This window comes from Sarcophilus harrisii, chromosome 3 (genome assembly GCF_902635505.1).
Source record: "Sarcophilus harrisii chromosome 3, mSarHar1.11, whole genome shotgun sequence".
Lineage (NCBI taxonomy): Eukaryota > Metazoa > Chordata > Mammalia > Dasyuromorphia > Dasyuridae > Sarcophilus > Sarcophilus harrisii.
The window spans coordinates 353,218,156-353,235,237 of record NC_045428.1 but is presented as its reverse complement, the minus strand read 5'-3'; the positions used below and the strand labels follow the sequence as shown (position 1 = coordinate 353,235,237).

Below are 17,082 nucleotides of genomic sequence, written 5' to 3'. Positions count from 1 at the left end.
CCTCCCTCCCAAGTATTAAACTTATGGGCATCATTTGCCTCATGCAGTTCTCCCTCTTTAGAATCGCTCCCAACCTCTTTGAATCTCTTCCCCTTTCTTGACTTTTCTCTTATTACTCTTATCCTTTTCACTTTTCCTCTCCCACTTTTTAATGAGGTGAGAGGAGATTCTCTGTAAAACAAATATGTGAGTTATTTTCTCTTTGAGCCAACTCTGATGAGACTCAGATTCCCACAATGTTTCTCCCCCTCTCTAAATTCTCTCAGATAGGATAAGCTTCCTTTGCCTCTTCATGGGATGTAGTTTCCCTCTTTTTATCTCCCCTTTTCTTTTTTTCTGTTATTATCATCTTTCCATTTCATCTTCCTTTTTTTTATCTTATCAGTAAAATCCAGATTATACATGCACTCTTTATGTATGTCCATAAGAGAAATACAGTTCTCAAGTGTTCTTTTTACCTTTTTGTGCTTCTCTTGAGTCCTATAGTTGGAGATCAATTTTTTTGTTTAGCTCTGGTTTTTTTCATTAGAAACAAATGGAATTCACCTGTTTCATTAAATGTCCATCTTCTTCCCTGGAAGAAAATACTCAGCTTAGCTGGGTAGTTTATTCTTGGCTGCATTCTTTTGCCTTTTGGAATATCAGATTCTAGGCCCTTTGATCCTTTAATGTGGAAACAGCTAAATCCTGAATGATTCTTATTGTGGCTCCTCGGTATTTGAATTGTTTTTTTTTGGCTGCTTGTAATATTTTTCCGTAGTCTGATAATTCTGAAATTTAGCCACAATATTCCTTGAAGTTTTTATTTTTGGGTCTCTTTCAGAAGATGTTCAATAAATTATTTCAATGCCTATTTTACCTTCTGATTCTATTACATCTGGGCACTTCTCTTTTATGATTTTCCATAAAATGGTATCTAGGCTCTTTTTTTCATCATAATTTTTAGAAAGTCCCATAATCCTCAGATTATCTCTCCTAAATCTATTTTCCAAATCTGTTATTTTTCCAAGTACATATTTAACATTTTTTCCTATTTTTCATATTTTTGGTTTTGTTTGACTGATTCTTGATGTCTCAATGAATCATTCATTTCTATTTGTTCAGTTCTGATTTTTAATAGTTATTTTCTTCATTGTCTTTTTTTTTTTTTTTACTTCTTTTTGTTTATGTCCAATTGAGTTTTTAAATGAGTTTTTTGCTCTATGGAATTTTTTTTCCATTTCATTAATTTTTATTTTTTACTGAATTATTTTCTTTTTTCCAATTCACAAATTCTGTTTCCCTGGGAGTTTTTTTTACCTTTTCCAATTCACATTTCAGGAAGTTGTTTTCGTTTTCCATTTTATCAAATTTTTCTTTAAATGAGTTATATGCCTTTTCTGTACTCTTTTGCATAGCTTCTCTTTCCTTTCCTCATTTTTCTTCAAGCTCTCTTTTAAAATTTTTTATAATTTCATCTAGGAAAGTCTTGTGTGATGGAGACTAGGTTACATCCCCATTTGGGGTTTGTCTGGAGACTGTCTGCTATTAGTCTCCTCAGGGTTGAAAATCTGCTCTCTTTCTGTATAGAAGCTAATGATGGTTATTACATGCTTGGCTTTTTTACTCATTTTTTAAAAGTCCTTAGGATCTGCCTTCAGGATAAGGGGGTTACCAACTTCCTCTGTAGAGCAGGGATAGATATATGGACAGTAGCTGTCTTGCCAATGGCTGAAAAAGAGCTGTGAAAGTGACCTGGGAAGAGTCCCCTGTATGAATTAGCAGCTGCCCTGGGACTGATGGCTGAGCAGCAGAAGTGTCACTGCCTCAGACAGAATCCTGGCTGTGGAAGTTCTGTTGCCCTGGCCAGTGCCTTCCTGCTGTGCAGATTTGTGGCTGCCCCGGGCAGAACCTCCCCCTCCCCTGTGCAGAATTGTGACTGCCCCAGGCAGAGCCTCCTTGGTGTGCAGAAGTTTGGCTGCCCTGGGCAAAAGCCCCGGGCTGCAGAATGTGGCTGCATGGCTTTGCTGTGGTCTGTGTTGAATCACTTCCAGTGCTGAGTGGGTGTAGCCAGATCCTGTTAGATCCTGGCTTTTTTTGGAGTATATTCTACCTTTGGCCTTTTTGTAACTTCTCTGCTGATGTACTGCTTTACAATCAAAGCAGAGCAGCCAATCTGCAGTAGAGTCCTTCCTGCAAAATCTCCACCCCGGTCCACTCAGTGTGTTAGCCTCTGGATCTGCTTCCCGGTCTGTACTGGCCTGCTCCTGCCAATCAGGACAAATCTTTTCTGGTGATCTTCCAGATTGGCTGGTAATTTGTTGTACTCCCAGTATTCATAGATTTTACCAGTCAAGCACTATTTCTGAGGCTGAATTTGGTAAAATAGTGAGGGTTGAAGAGGAGCTTAGAATGAACTGTGTGTCTTCTCCACCATCTTGGCTCTGCCCCCAAGGGAACAAATTCTAATCAAGAGGGATAGCTAGAAAAATATCTGGAGTTGAGAAATGAGCCTTGTTCCTGGAACAACCAGACAATGAGTGTCATTGAATAGGAGAATATGTGGAAAGGAGTAAGAAATTTAGGTGGGAATTAGGTTATGTAGGGTTTTAAAAGCCAAATAGTAGCGAGTTTCTCTTCTGTGCCTTACAGAAATCACTTTAGTGACTGAATAAAGAGTGGTTTGGAGTGGGGAGAGGCTTGAGGAAGAGAAAATAATCAGCTGTTATTGTAATAGTCCAATTGTAACATGATGAGGGTTTATCCAAGAGAACCAGTGTGTTAAAGTCCTAAGTCCATTTACTGTGTCCTCCAATGTTTATTGCTCAGTTTAAAGAGATAAAAATATTTTATGAAGTATTGGACAAGTTCTGCCAATCTAAGTCAAAATGAAAATGATCACAGAGGAAAACTACAAAAAGAATATTTGAATTCCTAATGCATGACTTCTAGACTCTAAGCATAATAATTAATTGTCCAGTATAAACTTTATAGGAGGTCTCCCATGGAATACCTTTGAGATTTGTGCTTAGTCCTAAACTATTTAACATTTTTAGCAATTACTTGGATAAAAGCATTGATAAAGTTCTTTATCAAATTTATAGATGACACAGAGCTGGCAGCGAATCATTTTAACTCACTAGCTGGAAAGATCTTGACAATCCAGAATGCTGAAGTGAAGAGAATATAATAAAATTTAGTATGGACTGAAAGATAGAGAAGATTTTCCTGTTTAACAGTCTGTCTTAAACATTTGAGGTTTTGAGTAACTGAAAGTTCAATATGAGTATGTTGTAGCACCAAAAAGACTAATGCCATTTTGGGCTGCTTTAAGAGAGGCAACTTTCGAGAATAAGGGGATAACAGTCCAGCTGCATTAAGTCCTGGTCAGACATTATCTGATTCCTGAATTCTGGGCACAACAATTTAGGAGGGTTATTATAAACTGAAGAACATCCAGAAGAGACTAATGAAGATTGTAAAGAATTATGAGGTTTTTCCCTTGAGGTTTAGTTTAAAAAAGTGAAGGAAAAGTTGATTAGTCTAGAATAGAGGAAAATTTAGAAGTGAATATAATGGTCACATGGTATAATACATCTAATGTGTTTGAGACTGGCACCAAATGATGGGATTTAGGAGAGAAATGGGCATCAAATGTTGGTGTTTGCTCATGTGAAGAATTCACAATGGCCATTCTTTTTGGCAAAAACTACGTTTATTTAGAAGAGGTTACAGGCAAAATGAAAAGATATAATAAACACCATATTCAGAAGAGCAATACAGTTACCAATGATGAATCCATTAAAGGAATATGACATGACAGAGAAGTATTCCCAGGTATATTGTATTAGGGATTTCTTTTTGAATGTGGGATGAAGTAGATGACCTCTCCAACTATAAAATTCAGTGATTCCTCAAGCTATTACAAAGTAGAGAACCATAACAAATGAATGAAGAGATAAAAAGCAATTCTAGCTAGAAGCATAATCTAATATGTGAAATGTTCAACTTTTTAAAGAATTTTTATAATGAACTCATCTCACGTCCATGCCTATGCAAAAATTGTCCCCATAATGTTTTCACTCTTCACTTCTATCTTTAGAAATACCTAGCTAGTTTCAAGAATCAGTTCAGACAGCATTGCTTACAAAAAACTATTATTGATTCTTTCAACATTAGAATTTATCTTTTCTTAAGGAAAAAAATGCTGTGGATTTTGTATATTTTCGTGCACATGTGTTCATTTGTTGTCCAGATTATTTATTCTTATATTATATATTCTTATAGGTAGCTCAGTAATACAATAGATTAAATACTGTACCTAGCATCAGGAAGACACAAGTTTAGATCTGGATTTAGATATCTAATAATGACCTCTGGTCATTTAACCTCTGCCTCAGTATTTTTATCTATGAAAAGAAAGTAAAAGCTATTTCAGAGGATTATTGTAAGGATTAAAATAAGACAATATTCATAAATAATTTTGCAAACTTTAAAGTACAAAAGTTCACTTGATTTAAGATTCTATAAGTGAAAAACAGGATTTTAAGTTTAAATTCTCTATACTAGATTTGATTAATTTTCTCTTTCACATTATACTTTATGTGTCCCACTGGACAAAAAAAATAAAAATTATAAAATCCAAAAAACCACCCTGTACATAATTTTACAATAGATTTTTTTTTGGCCAAGTGATGACCCTAATAATTTGGGGTAACTTTTAGTTCCATCATTTGAAAAAAAAAATCAGCTCCCTGATTAATTTAGCTATTCAAAATATGATTTCACTCTATAGTGTATTTCCTCTGTGTATTTCCACTGAGGGAATTCTAACAGTGCCAAAAGATTGAAAGCACAGCTAGAAGTTTCTAATAGGGAATACAAAAAACCTGTAGGAAGAACATATTGAAAGTAGTTTGCATCTTCAACTGGAATCTGTTTTTTGAGTCAGGTTTGTTTTTTGAATCTCTTCACTTAACTTTAATAGCCTAAAAAAAGTTGAATAATTCTTTTTAAGTACCTGCCATTTGTCTTCCTGTGCTATGGTGAGATATGGGGCTAATGTGCTATTTCACTGCAATTTGCATGGCATTTTAAACTGGAAATAGTTACAGTGCTAGGTAGATAATGACAGTAGGGTATAAAGGACAGAAACAGAATCTGTTCTTCTTGGAAAACTTCAAGTTCTTTTATGGAATAGAGATTGCTTTTGTGTAGGAACTTCCAAGATAAAAGAGCAGATACAGAAGAGGCAAGGAAGTCACTAATTAAATGAATTGGAACGAAGATGCCAAAAAATTCTGTTTCTGCCTTGCCATCCCACCTCCATAACAAGTTCAAGGTCTAACCAAGAGTTTGAAGTCTAAATGAATTCTTATTTTTAAATCAGAATCCTAGGAGTAGGGGAACAAGGAAAGAATTCTCAGAAAAGCCTTTGAGAGCAGCTAGAATTTTATATGGATATAAATGTGAAATCTCCTGAGTTGTCTGGAGAGCTGACTGATCAAAACATGAATGTACCTTTATTTTAAGAGAGAGAGAGAGAGAGATTAAGAAAGAAAGAAAGAAAGAAAGAAAGAAAGAAAGAAAGAAAGAAAGAAAGAAAGAAAGAAAGAAAAATCAAAATGAATCCTGGCCATTGTGAGAATTTATAAGAAATATTTTTTGTGACTATAAAAGAGACTATTTGGAAAAATATAAAAAATGATGGAGTGGTAGAGATAACAATGGATTTAGAACATCCCATACATTATGAGAAAGACCATATCCTGATATGGGAGAGACAAAATCATGTAAAAGTTAGAGAATCAGCTTTAGAGACAAGTAGATCTATATTTAAGTTGATGTATGACACTAAAACTGTCTGTGTACTAAGCAGCTATCTAGAACTCAAAGTTAAAAAGAAGGTGTATAATTGCATTGGTAGAGGGAATTTTCTTACCTGAAATCTTTCTAGACCAATATATATGATAAAAAGAAATTAATACTACTAATTTTTAAAAAAATATTCCCACACATGGTGGAATTGATCCAGGATGGGCTTCAGTATCATGAAGATCTGGAATCAGATCCTACCTCTGATATTATTGAATATAAATATTCACCAATCATTTATCTCTCATTTGTCTAGGCTATTCTTTAAGATTATAAAATTATGGGGAGATTAGAGATCTCTATCAGTAAGAGAGTTCCTATATTAATAAATCCCAAATCTAACTACTCTCCTTATTTTTGGTCAGTTAAGGGAGGGGATTGTATAAATTTGGTAAAGAAAGTCACTTCTATACAACTGTAGAAGTTGACGTGTTCCACAGCATAGTTATGTTTGTTAAATACAAACATGCATTGAAATAGGTGACTAGAGTGTATTTCCAGTAAAATAAATACCCCATTGCTTTTAATCAAACTTTTAGAAAGTCCTAACAACATTTCTTTCTGGAAAAAATGTTTTCTCATTTCTTTCTTTTTCTACTTAAGGACCTCTTGGAATAATAAGGATACTTTCTGTTAACAATGCCAACGTAAAAAAAAAAAAGTTAAATCATTTGAAACTATAAATTTGAGAATTTATATTGAGTTGCCTAGTCAGTGAATGATAATAAAATACATATTATTTAAGTAAAGTTTTAAAATATTGTGTCCATTTTTGTTGCTCAAAGAAAATAGGAAAAGGAAGGCAGAAAAAATAAATCCTCCATCTTTCTCAAATACACAACAAGGTAGGATGAAAAAGAAAGAAGAGAGTGAGAGGGAGGGAGAGAAAAAGGGAAGGAGAGAGAAAGATTCAGAGAGAGACAGAGAGAGAGCGGGAGGAGTGGGAAGGAAGGGGAAGAAATGGAGGGAGGGAGAGAGGGAGGGAGAGGAAGACAGAGAGAGGGAGAGAAAGAGAATAGGGGAAAGAAGAGACATTAAGGTGACATTATATCAGATGGTTTTCAAATTCATGAGCTTTGTAACCAAAGAGACATAGAAAGAATCTTTGACCAATAACAATGCTAAACAATTTCATTTGCTAAACTTTGCCATTAAAAATTGCCCTGAGTATTTCTGTCTTCCTGTTCTTCTGGTAAAACTTTTCAAAAGTAAATTCTGGCTAGCATATTCTCATGCCAATAATACAATAAATAATGGTTAAGTATATTTCCATCATGAAGAAATAAACTGGGAAAGAAAACAGTATAGATATCATCCAATCTGAAGGTTAAATATTCATTCATTAGATAGATTTTGACATGTATATATTTTTATATATAATTACACATATACACATGCTCCTGTATATAGAAATTTAGATATAGATATAGTTATTACATGTTCTGTGTACTGGTCTTTGTTTTAGAATGATTACTGTCATAAATTTTCTACCTATGAAATCAGAAGGAAAAGATAATTAAACATGGATTAACTAGACTTAGGTTTTTAAATATTGTAATCAATCAATATTGAGTGAATGTGATATATTGCCTACACTAAGGAGATGGGTCTTGAGGGGTAGCAACAGGCAAATGAGGCTAGGAAGAAGGATTGTAGAGATAAAATAGGTAAAATAAAAAGTAACTTGAATTCATGTATATATAGAGAGAGAGAGCATGGCATATTTGTTGAATAGTATGAAAACTGTAATAACTTGAGGAACATGATAAAAAAAGGAGATTGCCTAGGTAATTTAGGAGCAGATATAGGACCCAAAAATACTATCAAGACTCTATTAATGAGTACATAGTTATATAATCTTTTTATATTTACACACTGTTTACTTTTAATCCTGTGAGAGGTACTAAAAACATAATCTCCATTTAATAAAGGAAGAATTTAGGTCAAGAGAAATGAAATGACTTTTGATCTTTACAAAATATAAGAGCAGGGATGCAATATTACTGTTTTGATTTTATTATATAGACATATACACTCTCTAAGGATCTTTTCACCTCTGAATTCCTGAATTTGTTTATCTGAATCAAGATCTGAATCCAGGCTTTCTAACTCCAAATCCAAATTTCTTCTTATGAGAATATCTTTACTATGTCATATAACATTAAGCTTTGATATTAAAAGGGAAAAAAATTACGTGCATATGCGGAGATGGGGGGCAGGATAGATGGAATCCTTTTGAAAGAGGTTGATGTTTTTAAGATCTGAAAAAGTTGCTGTAGGCAGAAACTAGTTTAACAATTTCAGATCTGAAGCTGAATGAGTTAATAAATAGCTTCCCCATTGCTATTTAAAACAAACACAAATGATTACAATTCTAACATCAAGAGAACTCATGGAAAGCCTCCAGCATGTTAAGTGTCCTCCCTGTAGAGGATGAAGGAAAATGCCTGGACTAGTCACTGTGTGAAGGAGCAGATGGGTTTCAATTTGAATCTTTGGTGGGAATATTCAAGTTGATCCTATTGGAGAATATATTCCTGAGCATCATATAAAACAAAGGGAGCAATCAGAAACAGAAACATCTGGAGAAGAGAACTTTTCTTTCTGGTTTCTCTCCAGGTTTGTCAGATTGTATATTGAAGAGATGTTGTTCTAAGACAATAAGACTGAGAAAACACCTCATTCCAGTCTCTTACATTTAATATGGCAGGAATAAGCCATTCTGGACCACTAATCCATTGATAAAAAAATTTTTTTTGAATTGAACTAATGATAATAATGGTGGTGTTCTTTAAATAGCAGTTATTATCTTTCTATGAAACTTTAAAGCACATACAAAGAATAAAGATTCAAATTGGTCATAAGAATTGATATGGAAGGTAAGAGTAGCAGGAACATATGTATTTACTGATCACCTTTAATTTTTTTTTTTAAGTGGAGATAGGTCTTTTTATCAGTATATACTTTTTCACTGTATGATTGTTGTCTACTAATTTGCTTTTAGGCAATACAATTTTGGAGATAGTATCTCATTTATAGCCACTGTGTTCTAAGTGGAAGATAAGCTTTTTGTTAACAAAAACGACTATAGAAACTCAAAATTTTACTTTTTGGAAGGGCAGAGCCAAGATGACAGAGAGTAGATAAGATTTTGCTGGAGCTCTACCTGACTTTCCTCAGAATTAACACCAGATCAAGTCTCTGAATGGATTTTGGAATGACAGAACCCAAAAATATTTAGAGTGCAACAAACTTCCAGCAGAAAATATCTTGGAAGGACGTCAGGAAAGGACCATCTTAATGAGGAAAGGGGATGTGGCCCAGGGCAAGTGCAGTGCAGGGAAGCCCAAGGTTGGAGAGGCCCTTTGTGAGCAATATAGTGGGAAGTTCTTAGCCAAAATACAGCAGCACTGGTTACTCTATTCTGGTTCAGTGGATCAGACTGTGAGAACTCTAATGTAACTACAGGAGGCAAATAGTAGCTCCTGAACTCCAGCATAATGGGACTTGGCCATGCTCATCCAGTACAGGAAGGAAAGCATCACTAACCCAAGGATAGAGTAAAGCCCCTGTTGTCCCATAGAGAAAGCTTACTACAATCTTCCCTTTGCCTTAAGAGCAGATCTTGACCTTTTTAAAAAAATGAACAAAAAAACAAAGAGCTCTGACTATAGAGAGCTATTAAGGAGACAGGAAAGAACAAATCTCAAACCTTGAGGACACTAAAGGCAAAACATCCAGATGAAGCCTCAAAGGGTGACATGAGTTAATTTCCAACTCAGAAAGGTTTTTTTGAAGAATTCAAAAAGTACCTTAAAAGAGAGTTAGAAGAAAGATAGGGAAAGGAAATGAAAGTTTTGCAGGAGAGTTTAGAAAAAGAAACCCAGAAATGGTCTGAAGAAAACCACTTTTTAAAAATAGATTTGGCAAAATGGGAAAAGAAAACAACTCCTTGAAAATGTTTACTTTTTGTACTACCTTCTTCAGCCTCAAAGTGAGAAGAGGATTAGGAAATTATGAATAAAGTCTAAAACTTTAATTTGCTTCATCCTTGGCACAGGAGTGAACAAAAAGGTAGAAAAGCCACCTGCCACAAATGAGTGTAAGGTGGACCTCAGTTGATATTCCAATAGGCTATAGAAAAAACACTCAGGATGGGGTTCCATTGACAGCTTCCTTCAGGTATCTCTCACAGAAATTGGTCCCTCTCCCATTAGTTGAAAGATATAGTAGAGATCCTCACTTCAGGCTTCATTAGAGATCATTTAAGAAAACCTAGCAAAGGTCATTGAGAGGAGAATTTGTATTGATCATATATAATAAAATTAATTTTAAAAGTGTTCAGGTGCCCAAATATTCTTTGGCTATGGTCAGTCAGTAGTCAGTTTATAAACATTTATTAAATGCCTACTATATACCAGATATTCTGGTAAACACTGAGGATAAAAAATATGGGGAAAATATAGTCCCTGTCCTGATGGAGATTACAATTTAATAGGGGAAGAGAAAACAAAATGAAACGATAACAACAACAACAATAACAAACAAACAAAAAACAGGAAGCCAAAAAATCAGAAGGTGGAGAGTGGGAATCAAGAGCCAGGAAAAGTACCAGATATGAAAGCATTATGAAAAAGTCAGAGAAGTCCCAAAGTACATCCAGGTAAGAAATGAGGAGCTCTCTTCTTAAAAAGAGATTTTTGGGCCCATGGTCCTACTCTGTGATCAGAGGAACAGAGAGTATTGAAATAGAGTACCAAGGCTAATGCCAAGGCATCAAGAGTTCTGAGCATATCTGTGGTTGTGAGATAGGTGGAAATGTCATTTTATGTGTTTTTTTCCTTTGCTTCTTCAGATGCTAATAATTTGTACTTTGTCTACTTGTAAACAAATTAATGATTATTTTTTATAACCAAGAAACTTGGTTCTGTTTTTCTAGTGCTGTGTTGGAAAATGCAGAAACTCTACTTAATTAAAGAACTATTTGCTAATTGGGTCAAATGACAGTTCATATGGGACAATTAGGGCAACTATTTTTTAAAACCAAATTCTCTAGTCAGGTAAAATAAGGGGATTTTATTTTAGTTTTAATTCTTGATTAAATTAATTTAGGTCAGTTTTAAAAAAAGATTGAGTGTGATGTGTTGTTTTATCTTTTATGTGAGGTTGTTTTATTGGAATGGTTGAATAGACTAATTGTGAAAATAAGAGATACAATCTTTCTTCTCATTTAATTTTATCATAAAAAATTGTGTTCAATATTAATGCCAGGAAATCCATTCTAAAGAAGTAGACATTGTTTTCAAAGATCCCTAACATCATTTGAAGTTGGATTTCATCATATCTATGCAGCCAGCCCTTTATATATGTGGTGTGTAATCCCTCAACTACTGTGATAATCCTTAACAATCGACTCACTTTTCAATCTTTAGTTCATGTTAAGATGTCCCCCATAAATTAAGCATCCAAAATATTCCCAACTGAAAAAGAAGCTTAATACAAGAAGAGAGGGTTTTTTTACACATATTTTATTTAAAACCTGTTTTGATGTTTAAGTATTTCTTTCTTCCAGTTACCTACTGCTTCTACTTCATATGACCCATCTGAAACACACTGTTCAGGTGCCAAAACTTTCCAACCTTCCCAACAAAGCATGATACAGATAATCACAAAGGCTTGTAGATACATACCTTTCAGTTAATTTAGAAGGTACTTATTTTTTTACTTAGATGGGAGACCAATGATATGCATTTTTATAACTGAAAAAAATGAAGAAAACTTTGTAATTTCATCCTAGGCAAGACATTACTTTCTTGTAACAATGTTGCAAAAACCATTAGGAATCTATAAACTAACAGATGGGAAAAACACCAACTAAAAGTATGTATGAGAAAACAGTGATTTCATCTCTCTTGTTTTAAAAGCAAGGTATACAACTGCAGTTACAATGACCTCTAGTCCACATTTATTTACTCTGTTTGGCAGTAAAAGAGAAAATCCTTATTCCCTAACGTACTTCTGGCTAGTGGCAGCTGACATCTGGTTCATCGTTCCCTAGTTTCCTTCTGAACAGATCAGGCTAATATCTGTAGTCATAGAGATACAGACATTGAGACGCAAGACACACAACAGTCAATAAATGACTACACACACGCACACACACACACACACACACACACACACATACACACACACACACAATCTTTGATCCCTCTACGCTCTCCAGCACTTCCACCAATCCCTCACTCACATGTTATTATCCATATCTAACAGGTCTATGAATGAATAGGATCAAACATTATACAGAATCATATCTCTAGTGTGAAAGAACAATTTTGCAATAATAACTGATGGATCATTTTGGATCATTCAGAATATTTGTAAATAGAGAAAAAAGTTCTTATTCTGATAATCTTTATAGATCCACACTATTCCTGGGCTATAAATCACTTTTACAGCACTTCCCTAAAGGATAATGACTAAGGTCAGAGTTTATTCTCCCTTATGTGTAATAATGCTAAAATTCTGCCAATGTTCCAAATTCCTCTTTTCATGGTTGTCATGTGCTCATCTATTTTTCCCATAGACTGTTCTATCACTGAAGTATTCTGGTCACTATGGAATAACCTTTCCTGAGTACCAGTTGCCCCAGTTTCACTAGACAAGTAGGGTGACAAGTCAGTGGCAGCTTTATCCCAAGGTAGCCACTAAATATTCTGTCAGCAGCCAGGAATTTGTGTAGCTGACAACAAAGACAGTTCCACAGCAGTTATGTCCAGGGCCTCAGGAGCACAGGTGCAGAGTATCAGAGAATGTCACATAATTTGAGAACTGGAAGAAACCTTTAAAACAACTAGTCTAAGTCTTAAATTTAAAAAGGAAGAAACTGAGCCACAGAAAAACTAAGGAACTTTATTCACTGTGCTCCAGTTAGTTATTTTATTCCTTAAAAGGATTAAGTAAAATGGTCTTTGAAATTCAAGTAAAGATATAAACCTATAAGCATTTGTTGCAACCTTTTTTGTTCCAGATATCATGTTGGATATTGAGGTACAAACTTAAAAATGAAATGGTTTGAATATTCAAAACCCACAAAAACACAGAATTTGAAATTCTACTATTTAGATAAAAAATACTTGAATTTCTTATCTTTCTAGTCACACTTAGGTTGTATTTCTATCTGCATTCTATAGTCCAGCTAAACTGGCATTATCTCTGGTTCTTACATCTCCTACCTCCAAGGTTTGCATAATTTCACATGTCTGGAAGACACTTTTGCCTCATCTCTGCCTCATGGAATCCCTCAATTCCTTTAAGAGATATCAGACCTTCTTTGCAAAACCTTTCCTCACCCTCTAATTGCTAGTGCCATTCTTCTCTAACTTGTCCACCAGGAAGAAACCATTCTAAACTAATCATATTTTCTTTTTTTATAGCTTTAAGTAACTGGCATATCGAGGATGTGAGGAGCATGCTAGTGACATAGTACAACTTGATTTCAGCAAAGCACTTATGTAAAGTCTTTAGTAAATACTATGTGTACCTGGCATTGCCCAGAAGTGTATATCATGCCGAGATATCATATACATTTATCTCATCAAAACACTTGACTAGTTAAAATATTTATCAAGCATTTAATGTCTACCTAATGTGTTTCAAACAATCCATGTGGTAAAAATAGAGAAATGTGCCTAAGTAACTTGACACCAAAATGGATTTTCAAGTGGTTGAATGATAGGCCCAATTGAATAATCATTACAGAATCAAATTTAGTTGGAAGGTATCTTTCATGAAGTACCACAGTCTCTCTGGCCCTATGAAGTCTAGTATTTTGTCAGTGCTTAGAATAAAGACAGTTTTCATGCTTACTAAATTCACAGGTAACAAAATGGCAGTAAATATAGCTTGATATATGCATTCTACAGTGAGCATCTAAAAAATTAACGGAGCAGGATAATAGGATGGGTTTAAGAAGATGAATTGGGATAAAGGGAAAATGCTATAAAACACAAAGAATGGAATAGGCATGGTTGAATAGTTGCATATCTAAAGAATAGAAAGCTAGAAACCTTAATTGACCCACAAGCTTAATGTATGACATGACCATCAATAAAATCTTAGGAAATAGTAATAAGAGACATTGTGTCCAAATAAGGTAAGTGATACTCCAGCTGTTACTAGCCCTAAAATAATCACATCTGGAGCATTGCACTGTGAATTTTGGGTGCCACATTTAGGTCACTGACTAACTAGAGCATAGCCAGAAGGAAGAGACTAGAATGGTTTGAGCACCAGAGACTACTGGAGATTAAAGTAAAAGAGATAATTTCCATTAAACACTTGGATGTTTATCATGAGAGAAGAAACCATATTGGATCAGTAGAGAATGAATTAGGTATAATTAGACATGCACTTATACAAAGCTGAACTTTTGAGAGATAGAAGCAAAAGTCTGCTAAAAAAAATATTGGCTGGCTAGGGAAGACATAGTTTCCATGTCACCCCTGGAAGTACTCACTCAGAAAATGAATTGCTAATTGTCAAGAGATATAGAGATATCCATATTCAAGTACTGCTGGATCTCTAAGGTCCCACCCAACTCTGAATTTCTGTGATTCTGTGTCCCAGAGAGTTGGAAGTATTAAAAGAATCCATACTCATATGTAACCATTCACAGTAAAATAAATAAACAAACAAACGAGTTAATGAATAAACAAAAACAAGTATCATTAGACTTGGCCATTACAGCAAGATTTTGTTGGGAAGTTTGGGCTCTAGGAGTTCAATGAGATGGAGACTACAATGTCCATAGTGCCACTAAAATCAGGTAGTTTATAACCCTAAGTAATTCACAGTAGCCCCTAACCTTGCTTGTTTACAGTTAGTCTAGATCTAAACTAAAGTCATAGAAGTATCTAATGCTGTTGATTTGAGTACAGAAGAAGAACATGGTATTTATTTTCCTTTAGAATTTTCATTTCATTTTGATGGAAAGATTTATAGAATATCCAAAGATTTAAAGAATAAAGAGCAATGGAACTTCAGATATCTGTTGCTCTGTATGTGTGTTTGCTAGTGTCCTTTTGTATCTAGCAAAAGGGGCACATGTTTAATCCTGGCATTCTTAGGACAGAAGAAACTCTTTGAGGTAAAAAACACAAGTCTATATTGTACTCTGGATAGTAGGAAAAAGCCCAAAGACTTGCCGGTAAGATTGGGAAAGCAATAAATTTTGGTCAGAACTTATCACAGCTTAAACTAATTGGTATTTCTATGAAGATGTAAGCCAGAAGTTCCAAAATTTCTATTTCTAAGGAATATTGCCCAGGAAAAAAAAAAGAAATACAGTATCTTTTCTTTTTTGAAAGAAAAATTGTTTATTTAGTGGTGAGAAGTAGAAAACACTTCTTGCCACACTCCCCTAGGTCAGAGGCTTCTACCATACTGAGCTCAGGTCACTTACATCAGTCTTGGTATCTCTGAATCCCTCATCCAGACCAGAACGATACAGCAGTCAGTGTGCCTTCAGACAGCCCAGTGTGTGATGAATTCTCCTTCTTTTCAGGCTTCATGGCAGGAAAGAGAAGGAGCTCCTCAATGTTGCTAGTGTATAAGCATGGTGAGTCTGTCAGTGCCCATCCCCTAGCCGGCCGTTGGCGGGAGCTCATACTCCAGCACAGAACAGAAGTTGTAATTGATGACTATGGCTTCATCATCATATGTGGCCTTGGCTTTGGCCCTCGCTTCAAAACCCTGCTGCTGCTGTCCAGGATCATTCAGCTCTGGGTAAGCACTGAATATTTCCTTCTCTATCAGGAAGAGCTCAAAGAGCTCAGTAAGGCTAGACTTGGAGCGGCCAGTGGGCTCATTGTCAGGGATGAAGGTGGGGTGCAGATCCCTTCCAGGAACTCACCTACAATCTTGCAAAGAAGCTTTGCTGTGGTTCGGGAGGAGGATATCCCACACCTCTTGTCACACCGATGTCATCAAGAATCTTACAAGTTTCTTCTGTTTCAAAAAGTCTGATCTTAGGAAGTTTTCTGCCAAGAGCTTACTCAAGCTCTTCTACCATGCTGATTCTCTGGAAGTGGGGTGCGAAATCAATTTCATAGATCTGACTCTCTGGACCATCTGGGTGTTAGGTGACTTTATGATTCCCTGTAATGTTTTTCACCATTACTGAAATCATCTTTTTGGTGATCTCCATGAGATCATGGTCTCATGTAGAACTCACAAATGTAAATCCAAAATTGTGAGTCAAATAAAGTCATTTCCTGACTGACGTCCAGTTTCATAAACCTGGATGGAGTTCTGGGATAATTCACATATAGAGATTTCTGTACAGCTTATTGTGGTAGGTGATAAAGGGTTTGGCAACAGCTCTGCCTGGGGTGACATTTATCATAGGTGTTTCTATCTCCAGAAAGCCCAACTCATTCAGAAAGCACCTAATGTAGGTAATTATCTTGGAGCAGATGATAAATTTCTGCCTCACAAGTCATTCAGGATCAGGTTTAAGTATCGCTGACACTAACGGGTTTCCTTGTCTTTGAGATCAAAATAAGACATGGTGGCAGGAGTGTAATTACTCTCATGGTGTATGATGCTCAGCTCTCCCTTTTGGTCTTCCCTGGATTCCCCTGAACTCCAATAATGTCTCCTCATCAAAGTTTGTTATTTATATGAAAAATATATTCTTCTGATTTTTAATTTTTGGAATTAGCCATCATTTGTAGCTTCACTCCTTCCCCTCAAAGATCATTAAAAAAATGAGTTTTCTCCCATAAGCTCATTTTTCATGGATTTGGCCTGCTATTCTCAGGGTGGCATCACTCAGGTGATCACCTGGTTGTAAATGATTATTCTGTTCAATGAAGTGAGTAAGTGAGGTGTCTACATGGGATTTGTGTGGGTAGGGGTCCTCTCCAATGGCCTTTAGCTGCTGGACCACCTGTAGATCTTAGAATATTGGTTTGAGTCTAAACTCTCCTCATCAGCAGGCACAACATTGTCAACAGCATAATTAGTGGTGGGGGCTTGATTCAGCTGTTTCTCACTTAATATACTTTAAGCTTTGCCTCCTTCTCAGCCATTTTCTTCTATGCTTTCAAACATCTCTTCAGTTCGTTTTTGCTCAGTTTTGTATCGGGATCATCCCCAGTCACCATGGTTCCCTGCACCCTCATCATCTTCACTCAAGGGCCAGACCTGAAAGGTTACAGCATCTTC

General features: G+C 35.4%; 1 pseudogene; it reads right to left on the bottom strand.

Annotated features, from left to right (window-relative positions):
- Positions 1–1,757: 1,757 nt before the first annotated feature.
- Positions 1,758–17,082, bottom strand: part of LOC100918275 — a 136,565-nt pseudogene continuing 121,240 nt past the window's right edge.